Consider the following 16,868-nt stretch of genomic DNA (forward strand, 5'->3'; position numbering starts at 1 on the left):
GGCTATTAGCTTACCAATTCCCAACCATACTGATCATAAGACTGCTAATTTCCAACCATCTTGACCATTAGCCTACCAATTTCCAACTATGTCAATTATTAGCCCACTAATTCCCAACCGTACTGACTATTATTAGACTATTAATTTACAACCGTGCCAACCATTAATCTATCAATTCCCAACCATATCGACCAATTTCCAATCATGCCAATCATTACTCTTTTACTAAGTGTGCTCCTTGGCTAATGTGGCTCAAAAGGTAGGATTTTTGAAACGATTAAATTCTCGCGAAAATTTTTGTAATTCTACTAGCTATTAAAAACGCAAATTTCTTTCTTGAACGTTTATTTCACATACTACATGCTTCACATAAAAATATGTTCTAGGTAAGTGAATATTGGATCGTGTGTGCGAGCTGTAAGTAAGAGGGTCGTAAGTTTCATCCCTCCAGGTAAAAAAAAAAAAAAAAAAAAAAAAAAGAAAAAAAGAAAAAGAAAAGAAAGAAAGAAAATCATGTATGGTAAATTTGATGATAAAATTAATATGACAGAAACGATAACATATGTACTATGGATTCTCACATCAATACTAGGGATGGCCATTTCCGGATTCCGGAAAAATGATTTTCCGTCTTCAGTTTTTCCGGAAAATTTTCCGTCTTCCGTTTTTCCGGAAAATGTGGCCATCTCTAGTCAATACAAGGCAATGCCGGGAATTTGTATGTTACTTAATATCACAAATATTGTAAACGTTTTATGAGAAGTCTAAGTGGAAACAGCGAGACAGAACTCTTACGGGAACGTCCTGAAATTAGTAGATAATTGTGTATATCAAGCAGGAAGTGTTTTTTTTTTTTTATTTCGTAACCCTTGTCTCACATCACTCGCCATCAAAATATGTCGTCGCCTTCAACATGTATCCTCGCCCTCAATATATATTATCTGACTCAGTGGTGTATGTAGAACTTCATTCAAGATGAGCGTAAATTTTATGTGGTTCATTTTAATATAGTAAATGCTTATTTTGCCATACTATCTTGCTCAAGGGGAAGTTTAAATCCCTCTTGTATACGCCACTGGTTTGACTTGCCCTCACTATCAAAATATATTGTCTGACTTGACCTGTCATCCTCACTTGCCCTGAAAATGTGTTGCCTGACTTGCCTTTACCCTCAATCGCCCTCAAAATGAATTGGCTGACACATGTCTCACCCTCATTCGTCCTCAAAATGTAATATATCTCTTGACTAGTTTTCAGAATATATATTGTTTGACTTGCCGTTATCCTCAATTACTTACAAAATGTGTTGTCGCTCTTACTCTCACCCTTAAAATGTGTCCTCTGTCCTCAAAATACAGAGTGCCCAAAATACAGAGTGCCATTTTCGGGAAGGAGCACTTGAGAATTGAAACGAAGTATTTATAATAAAGAAGACGCTGTAAGTCAACGAAATTACCCATGTCGACATGGACGCCTTCCATACCCAAGCAGAGTGGACATATCTCCACGGTGCACCTGAACCGATGCCGAAATGCGACTTCTCTGTATGAGATCACATCAAGAATCACGAGTACAACATGAAGACTACGGATTTGGTGCACCTGCGTGAACGCATTCCGGCATCTGTGCGTACAATTACCCCAGCAAATTTGCAATGTGTTCAGGTGCACCGCGAAGAGATGGAAAATCTGCTTGAGTATGTGTGTCTTCTTTGATATGATGGCGATCATGTCGATCTGCTGTGATTTCTTTGACTTACGGTGTCTTCTTTGATATTATAAACACTTCATTTGAATTCAAGTGCTTCTTCCCAGAAATGGTTAGGGACTTCACGGGTATCCTGTATGGTCTGATTTCTTCTCCGCCTCAAAATAGATTATTATTCTCGCTCTCATTGAGAAAAGCGAGTTAGAGTGGGAGTGAAGACAGAACTCATGAAAACAAAAATGAGTGACGGCTCCCATCTCTAGTATTGAGTTTGGAAGATTTATAACAGGATCGGTACTATGCATATCGAGAAACTTGTGAAAATATTTCTTCTCTCTATGCTTTCGCCCACAAATATCTGTGAAGAAAACAAGTTAGTTTAAAGTGCAATATCGTTAAGGAAGTCCAGAGAACTCAACCTTCTATTTCAACTGTCTTTTGAGAGAAAGACCGTAAAGAGAAGGAATAAAAATAAAAGGCATTGCATTGTCGACACAAGGAAGTGATTTCAACAATAGGATAAGGACAAATACACACACAAACACACAGATTCATACTGTCGCATCACAAACGAAACGACAAGATAACTTGAAGTGGGGGGGGAAGAAGAGAGAAACAACGCATATAACTTTTTTTTTTTTTTTAAGCGAAGTTGAAGGAAACAGAGTCATTACGAATGGAGATGGCACAGCATCACGAGCAGTGACGTGACTGACTCTTTGTGTCACTTTCACTTCCCAAATCACGTGGTGCGGGTCAGTAACCTTTGTTGTTGTAAGTAGGCCAACAGCCAGGGGAAAGCGGCTCTTTTCGAAGGTCATCCGTATAACACATTTGAAAGTCTATCAGGCAAGGAGTATAGATAGATGTTTCCCTTCTCCCTGATTTATGCAATCCCGTTTCACACAAGTCTCAATAGGTACAAGGATTGTGTTGAACAGCGTACTACCCAAAACATAATACGTACGTGTGCGTAAACGAACAATCATATTTTAACGTATTTTCACTCCTCCAGCACTTTATTACTGTGAAAAAAAAAGAAAAAAGAGACAGAGATCGTAGTTACTAAGATTGCTACTGTATCCTCTCTGTAAGGGAGCACAACTCTTTTTTTCTCTCTCTCTCTCTCTACATCCATGCGCTACCCTTTCACGAAGTCATTCAAATTAAATTGGACGGCGGATTAAAGGGAATAAAGTGACAGTGTAATAATTGCATGGCTTTTTCATTCTTCTGCTGTAGAACTGACAGCAAAATTAGATATTAACCGTATAACTTAGTTTTGTCAACAACTTCGAACCGGAGAAACTATTTGAATGCAAATAAATGTTCGTATCTAAAAAGGACTTAAAAAGAAGGGAAAAAAAACCTTTTTGTCCTCGTTATCTCTGCAGTCACTCCAAAGCTTCTCAGTGGAAAATGTGTGAAAGGTACCGCACTGTCGCTATTTGTTTTCTTTTAAGAGGCCTCATCGCGGCGAAATTAAAATACCGCTAATTTTACAGTAATTATGTGATATCTTCAAAGATAAAAGGTAATTGAAATATAGAACAAAAGCGCCCTAGACAATATTATTTTGCGTGAGGTACCGTTTTCACAAGTCACCTAGTGGCTTTCCGTTTTCAGCCGTTGAGAAACACGAAAATAAATGCCGATTTTTAAAATGGCTCGAAATGGAAAGCAGATAAGTGAGTCGTGATAACGGTATCTCATGTAAAATGATATTGTCTAGGCCGCTCTTGTTCCACATTTCGATTATATTTTATCTATTTGAAGATATCATATAATTACTGTAAAATTAGCGGTATTTTAATTTCGCCGGGATGAAGCCTCTTAAGTCTTTTTGGACAAAATTGTCTAGCAATTTACAAATGACTAAAATTAAATAAATCACAGGTTTAAGTCCTGCAGGCTAAAGGAGACAGATGACTAATGAAAGTGAAATAATGGATAGAATGAGAATGTGGGAGTAAACTGGAGAACCCCGAGAAAACCCAAGGAAACGTCGTTATCCACCACAAACTTACCTTGTTCGCAACAAGTGAGAACCCTGTCATTGAACCTCCATGCCCCCAAATTTTAGTTCACCTTTAACATACATAAATGATGCATGGAATTTATATAAATACAGCGAATCTTTCTACTCCTGAGGGAGATACAGTGGCTTGGTGGTAGATCTTGGAGGTAGTGTACCCCTAAAAATGTAATAATAAAGAAATAACGCCCATGTTTTTTTTTTTTTTTTTTAATATTCAATTAGAACTGGACACTTTACATAAAATTTGGAATCGACCAGTGAAAACGGCACATTTCTAACACTTGTGGTTTTCGAAATCTCATTATCGAAATGATTGGAGACAAACATATACACATTTCTTTGGAAGAAAACATATAAATCTAGCATTTAAATATATAGATGGATATAACTGAGCCAGTTGAAAAGAAGAGACGATTGATGCATAGATATATAATTGAGAAACGAGAAAGTTCAAAAATTGGTAAAGTTCGAGTTCAAGAATATGTTACACACAAAGATAACGTAATTCCATCAAAAGTTTTTACATTGGTTAGTGAGTGTTGTGTAAATAGTTGTTATGAACAGTTTCCAATTCAAGATCAGTGTAACTTATTTGACTCATTCTATAATGGTGAAAACAAGGCACTTCAAGATGCCTACTATCTATCAGTTTGAATGACCCTGTCTGCTAGTAATAACAGTCGTAACAGCCAGAAGAAACCTCGTCTCGAAACTTCGTCTTAACTCCATCAAGCACACCCGGCGGGAGCTCATCTGGTTCGGATTCTACGTTAATAAGTAGGTCCACGTCCCAAACAACCTCGCTGCTGAACGGGACGTTAAACTCAAAAATTATCATATCCATCAAGCAGAATGGCACTCAAGTTAAGGTGTGTCAAAAGTTGTAACTTACTATTTTTCAGCTATCTGTTAAAAAGGCTTCATGTTATTCAATCGAAGTCTTTACGTGAAGTCGATTTTCAGGAAGGGAGAGGTACTCACGATAATCGTTCACATAATTTACATGCTGATGTTTTAAATGTAATGATAGGATTTTTAGGATTTGGATTTCTGGGCTTTCGGCATCTAAGGCCATGTAGCCCTTCACGATTTGAGGGATGACGTCCCTCGGCGAGCACACAATCCGGGGAAAGGGAAGGAAGAAAGGATTGGGAAAGGAAGGAAGCGGCCTGGGACCTATAAGTTAGGTACCACCCCGGCATTTGCTGGTGTGAATGAGGAAAACCCAGGAAAACCTCATTCAGGGTGGCTGGCCTGAAAAAGCTGTTACACTTTTTCGACCGAGTGACCCCACCGGGAATCGAACCCGGGACCGCTCGCACCGAAGGCGAGAGCGTTAGCGATTAAATGTAATGAATGTCTATTTAAAATAATACCTAGTGATTTTAGCCACTATTGTGGGCATAAAACGAATATGAAGTATTTTGAAAATCCAGAACTCATTGTTAAAAGCCTTTTTGATATTTTAAGATCTATGGTAATAGTATACATGAGAACGTCGTGATCTGCGTTTCTTCTGTGTTCTATTACCACTTCTACTTGAAATACCAGATCGATTATCATAAAACGACCAACATGCCTCTGAAACTTTCATATGAACACTACCGTAAGCTACTTAAAGCCATTTTAACTATGGGTTTACGCTTTCTCAGACATACATATGCAATTTTTGTCTGTTCTTTTTCTCCCACACACCTATTTTTGACAAAATTTAGTTTTGTAGTCCCACAACCAAAATATATAATACTTTTTGAGTGTACAACACATGACTATTTTAAATCTCAGAGTACACATTATTGTAAACCTAACCCCTAGTTGGAAAAAGGACACATAGCACATTTATTTTATTTAACTCTCTAATTAAAATGAAATTTTCTAGGATCAAACACACAACACAGATAAAAATAAGTAGTTATCAAAAACACTTGTGATAAAACATGAAATCAATCATTTATATATTATGAGTTATCACTGCTTAAAAACTTGAAGGCTCAATATCTCAAAAGCAACTTTTGACTTATGTGTCCTCTTTCCGGATGCCGCCTCAATTGTCAGATACAAAACAGTAAAATTAATTATATATGTAGTTTGTCGAATAATTAATTCTATATCACGAAAAAAAATACTGGTAACTTCGAATTATTACATACTAGAGCTACTGTTCCTGATGCTAAATTTGATCGTTCTGATAGCTAAGTTGTTGCAACATCTAGTGGAAAAGAACGACGAAGAACGTGTTTACGCAACAGCAGGTAAATGTACACAAAGTGGCTGAATGGTGTCCCGATCGCCTTACGTTATGGAAAGGAAGAAAATCGATGTATGTCTGATCTTATGTTGATTAACGAGTACATGCAATGATAAACACATTTGTAATATGGAACTATTCTTGTAAATGATGATAATAATAATAATTCTAGCACCCCTTTTCAAAGTCCTTTTGATTTGGATACTAATTATTTAACTTTGAATTTTTGTTTTTTCTGGCAATTATAGTCTGCACAATAGAAGTCTTCGTTCAGATAGAGAATATGGGCGTCGCTTTATAAAATTATTTTATATTAATTCTTTTACTTCAAACAATATCCTAATATATTCTAGAATGTTATTTTCTCGGTGCATGCAGATTGATAATATGCCGGTTAACTGATATGTCATGGAAATGGCTGGTGATCGTCCCCTGCTTTAGAATGCTATTGCAAACTGCTGCCTTAGAAGGAGTTTCTTCAGGGAGGAGTTGCATTAAGGTTAGTTTAAAGGGACAAGTTTTGCCGATAGATACCACTACAGTCTTCGTCTCTCATGTATTTTTTACCTTTCACGAAAATTCACAATTTCTCTTACAAATTTCAACCTAAAGACTTCAAATTTTTAGAGAAGAAACTTCATAATCTATCGAAGACAACAATCCGTGCCGATTTTTAAAATTTAAATTTTCTTCATTGTTGAAATGGAAATCAAAACTTTTAACAATAGAACTTTCAACAACGAAGAAAATTCTAAATAAGAAATCGGCACGAATTGTTGCCTTCGATAGGTTATGAAATCCGTTCTGCAAAAATTTGAAGTCTCTAGGTTGAAATGTGTAAGAGAAATTGTAAATTTTCGTGAAAGGTAAAGAATACATGAGAGAGATACGAAGACTGTAGTGATATCTATTGGCAAAACTTACCCCTTTACACCAACCTTAATGGATGCAGATAGACTTACGATGGGTGAGCATAAATACAGCGTGTGGACAATGGCATATCAACTACAGTGCATAAAAAACGAACTAATTTTAAAGCACAAGCCAACTTGTGATAGCTGGCTACTATAAATCAAAACTTATAAGGTTTTACAGGTTTATTACCTACATAGATAAGTTATTTAAATATCATTCTTCTTTTGTGTATTAACATTTTATTTGTAAAATTTTCTATTAAAAAAAAAAAAAATGAGACACATCTGACCGAGTTATGCCCATAATTTAAAACAAATACAGTGATATTTCTCGCTCCTTTTCGCGAGTTTGAATAAATGTCTTCAACCAGTATTTTGTCTATTTGTACACACAGTAGAACCACCTTAAATAATGAACATTCATTTTAAAGAATATTATCTTTATTTATCCAATGATTAATTAACCTCATTAAGGCTGACACACTAAACTGCAAGGGTTAAGTGTCAAACAGAGGAGCCAGAAAAATACGGATCGGATTGATTATTCTCTACTTTTTGTTATTTTATAATGTATTACAAGCGTACAGTGGTAAATAAATTTAAAATGTAGTTCAAGAATATTATTTTTTTTTTCTAAATGATTAAAAAAATAAATGTAAACATACATTAGGAATTACTAAATTCCGAAAATGTAAAGTACACTAAGAAAGCGTTCTTATTTATTTCCTTCATATTTTGAATGTAAGCATCACTAACACACAAAGATTCGAGAATCTACTGTGGATTCTTCAGGGTTTTGATATAGCACGAGTCATTGTGTGTGTGTGTGTGTGTGTGTGTGTGTGCGAGAAGCGGAACAAACATCTCCCACTTTGCTCAGGTTGTGTGCGTTAGCACAGCCACAGAGCTTAGGCTCCGCCCTATTTTCTCTTGTTTCGCGGGACCGTCTGTCGACCGAAGTGGATTCTTTTATTTTCAGTCGCGAAAAATATGTGATTACATTGTACGTAAGGGCAGGTGTTTAAAGGACTGTTTTGTAAGATAAGTGATTTCCAGATATAGCCAAGCCAGAACACGTGAACATAGAGTAACACCGATCATCGTGATTTACATTATGCTGCCTCATAGTACCTCATAGTATCTCATACAAGTATCTCATAGAACCAATCAGGGTTGCAAACTTCGTATTAAAATAAATAAATACCTTCGGTCGGTCGTTCCTTATTCGTATACAGGAATAAATACCTATATTTTTCTTAATTATTTTTGTTCGTATTGATTGGCAAAGTACATAATTCTGTGACTATATTATAGAGTCGTCACTATTTTCAATACACTATCTCACCTCTCAGAGGGCTAGAGTAGAGGACCACGCAACCAGCTCTGGCTTGGGTAATAAGAGGGTTTGTATTAACCATCTAAATACAGAGAACAAACACAATCACTTAATTCCACTGACATCACCATTGCGGGGTAACAAGAATTTCTCGGGACAATTTGTACGTAGGCTATTTTAACTTGGTCAACCTCATGGATGGACAACATCATATTCGAAGGTTTTCTCGTGGTTCTCCAGTTTCCTCCCACATTATAATTCCCCCAATTTTTCATAATCATTCATTTCCATTAGTCATCCATCTGGATTGCCCTACAAGACACAATCGTGGGACGTAAAGCTACAAATGTCATTTCATTTCACAATAGGAATGGCAGTAGGAAGGCAGGAGTCGTTGTAACATAAAGCCTATAGGATATACCTACGTATTAAAATTTATTTTTTCTATACACGTTGCAAGAATTCCAAAATTTTACTGGAATATTCCAAGAATATGCACACAGTTTTCTATTAAAATATGTCTATATCAGGAATGGCCAATTCCGGAATTTGGAAAATCCGAAATTCGAAAAAAATCCGGAATTTTCCGAAAATCGGAAAGTGAAATTTCTGATTCCGGAAAATTTTGGCCATCCCTAGTACATATTTTTTAAGTAACATTATCAGGAAGAGTGATTAGGACAGTTCTAAATCAGTTCTCAACATAGGCAAATAAAGCTAATATGATCACATGCTTCTTTTCTTCGACTGTTTCATATATATATATATATATATATATATATATATATATATATATATATATATATATATATATATATATATATATATTGTGATATATTATACAAGCGTGTGAAAACATCACATGATATTTCTGAAATATACTAAGATACGTGCTCTAACTATAAGAAACGTACATACTGTTGTTTATATAACATTGCATTCTATAGTTGATCCAAAGTGAAATTAGGTCGCAACCCACGTGGTTAACAAGGAAACAACAACAGCTAGGTCAAAACACAAGGTTGACAAAAAGAGCATTGCTTGGGAAGTCCCAAGAGAAATTGCCAACAGACGGAGATTTTTTTTTTTTAGTCGCTTTGTTTTGACTTTCTATCAGAGTAAATGAATGTTATACGAGTATTGACATAGTAGCCATTTTGTGGATGGGTAGGGGCCTTGAATATCTATGTACGACGTGCAGAAGTTTTTTTTTTCTCTTTCCCTTTCAAATTTCTTAAATCCTTTCTTCCTTCTTGTGTTAGTTCATAGAGAAGTGGCGAAAAAAAGTAATTGAAGAGCATGCCAGTTTGCATAAATATTTCTCCATGGATTTATATCTACAACTTTAAATAACACCTTTATAGGTGTTACACTTGCACTTAAATTTTCTGCATTTTTATATAAAGCAAAATCCGTGTAGATCAGAGCCCTGCAAACCCAGGCCCGAAGACGGCCCGGCCCGACCCGAATGGATCTGAATTCTGTGCCCGGCTCGACCCGGCCCGAATCTCGAGCCGGGCACATTTCGGGCCGAGCCGGGCCGAAACGGGCCGGGCACATATCGGGCCGAAACGGGCCGAGCACAAATCGGGCCGGCCCGACTCGGCCCGAACACTGTGAAAGACAGATCGGAAACTAATGTTGGCAGCCTGTGTTAATCGTAATGTGTTTGGCATGGGCGGCGATTAGGGGGGGCAGTTGCCCCCGCACTTTTTTTAAGTAACCAATTAATGTATATAGTTTCATTTGGAAATGAAACGATTTTGTATGTGTTACTGATTAATAGGAAATAATGCTGCCATATAATATTTGCTGTTGCGTGAATACGTATTGGTTGTCTTCCCGTGGAGTAAAGAAAGCTACAGTAATTGCGTTTTAATCGCCACAGAAAATAACCCCAAAAAATAACCTATTGCAGCACAATTTCAGCATACTTTCATTTCTTCTTACAAGGGCTCGATATGTTAGTGAGCCGCTTTGAAGCTAATCGAAAGAACATTATGCAAAAAAGTAGGGCCTATTTCACAAGTTATTCTTTAATTGCACAAAAATTGACAGTCCCTAAAATGTCTTTTCTTCTTTCTAAAGTAAGGAATATCGATTAAAAAGAGCGTGATAAGAAACAACTTCTACCTTTTCCATTGTTTTGTAGTGTAATATACGAGTGAAGTGTTGTGTTTAAGGATGTACGAGTGTATATACAATAAAATTTAGTAAATTGAACATAATTCTAGGTTTTAAGTTTATTTTGTATAACTGAAGTGTGGATTGTAAGTATTGTTGTGTTTTGATGTGTTCCAAGAAAGTGAAATCTGCACCTAATGGCAACGAACATATTTCAAGAAGTTGCAAAAGCAAATATTTCTTTAAATGTCGTAGCATATGCTTGTAGTATTTACTGTCTTTCATTTTCTAAGAGTAATAACATACATTTAATAGCATGTGTGGAATTAAATATTAAGTTTTTCATTAATCCTCAGTTTCAATATAACTTTTGCAAAACAAGCATCATTATTCATTACTATGATTAATATTATCCTTTCTATTTATTTGTTTTGCAAATTTATTAAATAATCTGATCACACAATTTTGCAGACAGAATTTTATGATGTTCATGAGCAAGGAATCAAATCTCTTCTTACACTTTCGTTGTTTAAGAGTACAAAGGGCTAGTATCTACTTGCGTTGTTCTTCTCAATTTACTTAATAAACTATTATATACGATATACGGTATTTTAACTGAAAATATAGTATCCTATTAGTTATACAACCTTTCGTCAAACAAAATGTTAGAAACAACCAGGAAAACTAACATTTATATACAAATATTCAGATCATGTCTTGCCCCCTCACTTTTAACGTCCAACCGCCGCCACTGGTGTTTTCGAAATTAACTCTTTATTCAAGACTGTAAAGTACTGTACTTCTACTACTCTTATTACTACTACTACTGCTACTGCTATTATTATTATTATTATTATTATTATTATTATTATTATTATTATTATTATTATTACTACTACTACTTCTACTACTACAACTGCTACGAGCGTCAGAGTTGACATGTCTGGTGGTACATACTTTACAATCTAAGTACAGAAAAAATCGAAGAAATACTAGTTATTATGGCCAGTCTGCGTAGTCTGGCCAGTAGAATGCATTCACATCTGGTGCTAGAGGTCGTCGGATCGATCCCTCCTCGTGTTATGTGAGCTTTGTTGTGGACAAAAATCGTGAGCGTGGGAGTTTTTGGATTAGACCGTTTTCGTCCACTGTCTTCATTCCACCAATTCATCCATCATCATTCATACGTCTTGAGCCGTAATTGCCTAAAGAACATATGAGAAAGTCAAGTCCTTGACCTACTAATTAGAATTTGTTCCGCTACATTAGACCACGGAGGCCGAAACCATGAACTGGCGTGTTCATAAGATTAGCGCAATTTGTAGTAATGTTCAATTGGCACGGCAGATTCCAAATCATATTACATGTTCCTGTATTCTTTATAATTCGATGCTACAATAATAATAACAAAAAACAATGATCAAATAAATCACCCAGACCCCAGGATCGATGAAGTGTTCCTGGAACGGTGCGTAACAAGTAAATAACAGAGCTATATGACGGAATGCGAAGCAGTAAATCAAAACAAAATCCACACATATCATTGTTGATCAAAAAATACCTCAAAAGTCCCCTGAATGAAAAATGTATAGATATCAGCTATCAAAAATGCCTCTTAACATCACATATAATAGAAGGGATAGTTGATATTAAGAAAATGAAAATATAAGGTTTCCTAAGAAACCAATAGTGCAAAATGAACATCGCTTTACTGTATGTCCTTGTACGCATCGAATAGCACGGAAACAGATTCAACAGTTTCAGGCTTTAGAGCATTTCTCCGTTCCTGAGTACTAAAATCTCTTTCAGTAGACGCACTAGAAGCAGGGATGACGAGATACTGACGCGTTAATTTACACAATTTTGGTAATGTTTGTTCTTGTTGCTTCCACCACTGCAGTATATCTAGTTCTCTTACACATGATGACATGTTGAGGTAGATGTCTACTTCATCATCAAATTCACCAGAGACTGAATGTCTATCTTCCTAATCCATTAGTTTATTCTTCTTGGTAGGTGGTTCCAAGTTATGCCAACTAGCCTAAAGGAGACGATGGTGAGAAATAAATGAAATAGTGGAGTAAATAAAGTGGAAGGAAACAGGAGAACGCCGCGAACCCCCCACACGGTGTTTGTCCACCACAAAGTTCACTTGGCGAGAGCTCGGATCAAACCAGGGACCCCATACACCAGAGGTGAACGCTCAACCGCTGAGCCACCGTTCCAGGAACACCTAATCGACCCTGGCGATTTGGTGATTTATTTGATCATTATATTTTGTTATATTTGTAGCATCATACTATAAACAATACATGAACATGTAACACCATTCGATATTTGCCTTGCTAATTGAACATTACTACAAATTGCACTGATCTTATGAGCACGCCAGTTTATGGTTTTGCCCTCCGTGGTCCAATGGTAGCGTACCAAATTCTACTTACTAGGTCAAGTACTTGACTTTACCATACGTTCCTTAGGTAACTACGGCTCAGGCTGAATGGATGATGATGGGATGAATTGGTGGAAAGAAAACAGTGGGAGGAAGCGGGACCACCCCAGAAACTCCCATGCACACGATGTTTGTCCACAACAAAGCTCACATAGCATGAGCAGGGATTGATCCGACGACCTCTAGCACCAGATGTGAGTGTTTTTTCTATTGAGTCACTATTCTCCCTCGTAGATCAAGCATCGGTTCACATTCTACGCAGACCGGCCATAATAACTAGCATTTCTCAATTTTATTCTGTACTTAGAAGGTAAATTCGGTACCATCAGACATGTCAACTCTGACGCGAAGTCGTAGCACTTGTAGTAGTAGAAGTAGTAATAGTAGTAGTAGAAGTAGTAATAGTAATAGTATTACCAGTACATCTCAGTCTTGAATAAAGAGTCAGTTTCCCAAACACATTACGATTAACATAGGCTGACAGTAAGACCGTACAAACACGGCAAAAATAGAGGTAGTGGAGGACATTAAAAAACCAAATAGGCTGACAACATTAGTTTCCGAACCGTCTTTCAGACTATCGGGCCGAGCCGGGCCGGCCCGATATGTGCTCGGCCCGAAATGTGCCCGGCCCGGTTCGGCCCGATTCGGCCCGAAATGTGCCCGGCCCGGTTAGGGCCCGGTCCAGTTTGATATTACTTGAAACGGGTCGGGCCGGGCCGGGCACCGGGCCGAATCGGGCGCGCCCGGCCCGTGCAGGGCTCTGGTGTAGATATTGAGTATAAATTCAGCACGCAAGATTAAAGAGTTAGTTTTCTTCAAAATCCTTTATACTATTAGCGACTTTCCACTGTTATTAGGTATTCTTTCACAAATGAATTTTTATTAACCCAATGCGGGATGTTGGAACCTGAGCGTGACAAGACAGACGAGGCGCAGATATGGTCAATCTAGCGTGAGCGGGCGGATTATTTGAGTTCAAGGTCTCTTGTGTCTTCTGGGGAGTGTACATGAGTTGGATTATGAATATCGTAGTAGTGCTTCTCTTGTGGAATATTACATAGTAATCTGTGTAAGTTTACAATAGGTCATAAATAGGTTTACAATAGGAAAAAAATCAATCATTTTCCATCTTTTCTGATGTGCCATGAAATAAAAAGATACACCAACGTATAGTACAGTATGGTATAATAAAGTAGAGTAGGTTAGTGTAGGTTATTTTAGTAGAGTAGAGTAGAATAGGGTAAGTTAAATCTAGTAGAGTAGGTAATCGTTAATAGAATATGTTCTGTAAATAAGGTAGGTTAGATTACGTTAATAGGTAGGTTAGGTTAGAAAATGTTTATGTAAATAGAACCATCTTTGCGAAAAATTGTTGCAAGAACATACAGTATATGTTTTTACATTTGCACAAGCGGTATTATTTGTGGCATATCTTGTAAATAATTTTATACCATTTAAATGCTTAATAAATCTTTATACAAGAATGGAAACCTTCAGAAATATCCTACATACAAACGAATACAATCATTTCACTTATAGAAAACAAATTACGTGAACTAGTGTGACTACAAAGAACAGTTTTTATTTTCAGTGTCTTGTGTACATATTTGAGAAATTACTGGAGCCAGTGACGACAGATATTTCGGGGGTACTGGGAATATGTTTCGGATGCTTTGATTGGTAGATAGATTGTTTCAGGCTTTGTTATTAGTCAATTTTATTGTCCATAGGTGAGAATAGAGTGTCATTAGGCTACTCGTATAGTATATTGAAAAGCTGCTGGAAAACCAAATTTAAAAAAAATCGTTCCTAAAACTTCTCTTTAAATATTTTGTATAGTCATTCGACCAATCAGAGATGAGCATTTGCTGATATTATATATATATATATATAAAGAGAGAGAGAGAGAGAGAGGTGATTATATTTAGAAACAAATACTGTATAATCACCAAATCTAAACAGCCCACCACCATTTCTTAAGAAAAATATATACTCAAACATTGAACGAGAACAATGAACAATGATCATTGAGTGATAAACCAATCTGTGTACCAGGCCCACAACCAGCCACATAGGTTTGCGGGGGGGGGACATGAATATGTTAGGGGGGCCAAGTCATTAAACATTCTCTCACCAATAGCTAAATTGTGTTTTTTGTATTAATAATAGCATTTTGTTTGGAGGGGCCACGAAACGTTTAGGGGGGCAGGTTCCCTAGCCCCCGTCTGGTTGCGGGCCTGCTTTGTACAACTTTTCTTTGACGAGAAGTTGTATGTAACTTTTATTATATTATATTATATTATATTATATTATATTATATTATATTATATTATATTATATTATATTATATTATATTATATTATATTATATTATATATATACTCCTTTTAATTTGACTCCTTACCTATCCATGTTTCTTGCCCATTTTAACATTTTGTTTTTTGAACTGCTAAGGTGAGGATGGCAATAGTAATATCCGAAAGGACTTCTTAGATGAACATTTAGTCTATGGTGAGTACTAAGCTTTTTATTTATAGTTGTTTCTATTTGTTAACACATTTCAGTTGTGTTCTCAGTGAAAGATGACATCATACCTAATTGAAATAAATTTAAATCTTTGAGTTTTTCGTCCCACCGTTATGCCGGCTAGACTAAAGGAGACTGTGATGATGAGAAATGAATGCAATGGTGGAATGAAGAAAGTGGCAGGAACCGGGAGAACCCTGAGGAAACCCACGAACACGGTGTTTGTCCACGACATAGCCCACTTGGTGTGATCTAGGATCGAACCAGAGACCCCATGCACCAGACATGAACGCTCTACCATACCTAATTCTGCCAGAGGAAGGCAATATTCTCCAGTGGCAGAATGCGTTGCAACTATTCACAGTTTAATGATTCATATGTTACTGGAGTAATTTCACTCCAAATTACAACTCTGGGCTCATTAACAGTAGAAGATAGAAATGCGGTAACGACTAATATTTTATATTAGAAAATACATATTGAATATGTCAATGTTATGTCTATACCTATGTTTTATTTGTATTTGAATTAACAGAACAGCAGAATAAAAATAAAATATAAAATATAAGAACCGCAAGAACTTGTGCATCGATCCATATATTTTATTCATCCGTAATTGGTTTTGTGTCCTTAGACAAGACAAGACTTTTTTTAAAGAGGAAAAGAGTCATGACGACACTATTATTACGTGGGCAGGCCACGGAATTTATCAACAGAGGGTATCACCACAACGCGAAATAACCACGTAGCCCATCAGAGTAAGTAAGAATCTGCTAAAAGTTCATGAAACTTACTGCTTCTGTATCTGATTCGTTGTGAATATTTTGACAATCTCTCTAGTGTACTGGATAGCTTATATCTTTGACGAACCTCGGAAATTTCGGTGAAAGAATTCAAAATAAAAATAATAATTGGTGAGCTATGGTGCTGTTGTACGAATATCTATACATATAAGCTTAATGATTTCAAGTCAACCTTACATAATCAGCTACAAAATACGAACGTGCCACTACTACCCATACGTTACAATCAGTATGCATTAACAAGCTTTTTTTTTTTTTAAAAAAAAAAAAGTTACAAGTGTAGGCTATTGCATAAAGTTTCGCTTTCTGAGAAACGATATTGAATAATCAACACGAATACACTCTGTATATATATGAATGTACCCCAACCGGCCAACCAACGGACTATTGACAATGACAATCCGCCTACTACCGAAACTTTCACAAGTAAATGGTCACCTTGACCAAGCTATGATTCACTGTGTGTTAGAAGAGTACATTGTCCCAGTTACATAGTTTCTAATATTTCCCAATATTTTGTAACTGTCATGTCACACACTTATTTACGCAAACGTGTTTTGGTTATCGTAAACAAGAGCAATTTTTCTTTTTCATTCTTTTCCAATGATAACATAGACCTATTCTCCTGGGTATATACATAACTGTATAAGAACTTCCGCCTTTGATATGTAAGGTACCTTCTTTTTTTTTCTTTCTTTAATGTTTCTGTTGGATCAGT

General features: G+C 36.4%; 1 protein-coding gene across 7 annotated transcripts in view; it reads right to left on the reverse strand.

The window, feature by feature from the left end:
- Window positions 1-16,868, reverse strand: part of Hr4 (nuclear hormone receptor 4) — a 519,395-nt gene that overhangs the window by 124,505 nt on the left and 378,022 nt on the right. For 2 of the 7 annotated variants that reach the window (XM_081764794.1, XM_081764791.1), the window contains exon 1: window positions 5,896-5,980. The exons of the other annotated variants lie outside the window; for them this stretch is intronic. The gene's annotated coding sequence lies outside the window, so the exon portion shown is untranslated. Of the gene's footprint in view, window positions 1-5,895; window positions 5,981-16,868 lie in introns of those variants that run through there. 7 annotated transcript variants of the gene reach the window in all.

This window comes from Thermobia domestica, chromosome 7 (genome assembly GCF_964235325.1).
Source record: "Thermobia domestica chromosome 7, izTheDome1.hap1.1, whole genome shotgun sequence".
In the NCBI taxonomy this organism is placed as follows: domain Eukaryota; kingdom Metazoa; phylum Arthropoda; class Insecta; order Zygentoma; family Lepismatidae; genus Thermobia; species Thermobia domestica.